Consider the following 1,586-nt stretch of genomic DNA (forward strand, 5'->3'; position numbering starts at 1 on the left):
TTTACTGTGAATGCAGTGTTTACTGTGTATGCAGTGTTTACCGTGAATGCAGTGTTTACTGTGAATGCAGTGTTTACTGTGTATGCAGTGTTTACCGTGAATGCAGTGTTTACTGTGAATGCAGTGTTTACCGTGAATGCAGTGTTTACCGTGAATGCAGTGTTTACCGTGAATATGCAGTGTTTACCGTGAATGCAGTGTTTACCGTGAATGCAGTGTTTACCGTTTATGCAGTGTTTACTGTGAATGCAGTGTTTACTGTGAATGCAGTGTTTACCGTGAATGCAGTGTTTACTGTGAATGCAGTGTTTACCGTGAATGTGGGAACATTGCCTTTCAATTTCAATCAAGCTATAAAGTGAATGTTCTGCGCTACTTCGTCGATTCAGCTTGTATCCAGCCCCTTCCTCGTCATTTCTTTCAGATTAGAGTAATGAAGTAGAGGAGGCAAGGAGAGTAGGCAAGGAGAGGATGGATGTTTTTTTTAGAAGAGCTACAGTGTGCTCTGTGTGTATCATCACTGTCTTCAGGGTGAGGCAGGAAACACACAGATACTGCCAGGAACTCCTCTGGTGGGCAACAGTGTCACCATGTGGTTCAAGTCTGCTATTGCATCCCCCCCAAAAAACGAGTTTCATTTTGTACACGACATTACACACTACATTATATCCACATAATAGTTATTATTTAGACAAATCTCACACTATCATACAAATATTTCAACCATGAAAATAAAATATATATATATTTTTTCAAACTTGACAATTCACAGAAATAAAATCTATTATTAGTGCCATTGATTGATCAGAGTGCTTATCGAAGAAGATCATTTGAGGAATGTACAATATTAATTAACCTTACATTTCCCATTGATCAATTTTTGACAACAGCCATCCCCTGGGTACATATTTATATTTCTAATACTGGGGTCACCTGGGCTGTCTGCAGAGCACACACAATGCCTGGTGATCAAACGCTAGCTGCTTGGCTTATCTGAGCACAGATGAATCATGCTGCCTTCTAGGACTGGATTAAAATGGGGGCCCCCTTCATCTAGTCTATGAAAGATGAGAACTGCCATCAACATCCGTAGTGGCTCTGCTCTGTTCGGTTTCATAGGGGACTTGTTTTGTTTGGTTCAGTGGCGAAGTGGGGTTTTAGGGGCGACGTGGGGTTTTAGGGGCGACGTGGGGTTTTAGGGGCTTTAGGGGCGACGTGGGGCTTTAGGGGCGACGTGGGGCTTTAGGGGCGACGTGGGGTGCTAGGGGCGACGTAGGGTTTTAGGGGCGACGTGGGGTTTTAGGGGCGACGTGGGGTTTTAGGGCGACGTGGGGTTTTAGGGGCGACGTAGGGTTTTAGGGGCTTTAGGGGCGACGTGGGGCTTTAGGGGCGACGTGGGGTTTTAGGGGCGACTTGGGGTTTTAGGGGCGACGTGGGGCTTTAGGGGCGACGTGGGGTTCTAGGGGCGACGTGGGGTTTTAGGGGCGACGTGGGGTTTTAGGGGCGACGTGGGGTTTTAGGGGCAACGTGGGGTTTTAGGTGCGACGTGGGGCTTTAGTGGCGACGTGGGGCTTTAGGGGCGACGT

The 1,586-nt window shown here is 46.8% G+C and overlaps 1 long non-coding RNA gene across 1 annotated transcript in view; it reads right to left on the bottom strand.

The window, feature by feature from the left end:
* Window positions 1–1,240, bottom strand: part of LOC127913156 (uncharacterized) — a 4,894-nt gene extending 3,654 nt beyond the window's left edge. The window contains exon 1 of the long non-coding RNA XR_008084920.1: window positions 1–1,240. This exon is cut by the window's left edge and continues 2,152 nt beyond it. This is a non-coding gene — a long non-coding RNA (uncharacterized LOC127913156).
* Window positions 1,241–1,586: the final 346 nt, after the last annotated feature.

Source organism: Oncorhynchus keta, chromosome 28 (genome assembly GCF_023373465.1).
Source record: "Oncorhynchus keta strain PuntledgeMale-10-30-2019 chromosome 28, Oket_V2, whole genome shotgun sequence".
In the NCBI taxonomy this organism is placed as follows: Eukaryota; Metazoa; Chordata; class Actinopteri; order Salmoniformes; family Salmonidae; genus Oncorhynchus; species Oncorhynchus keta.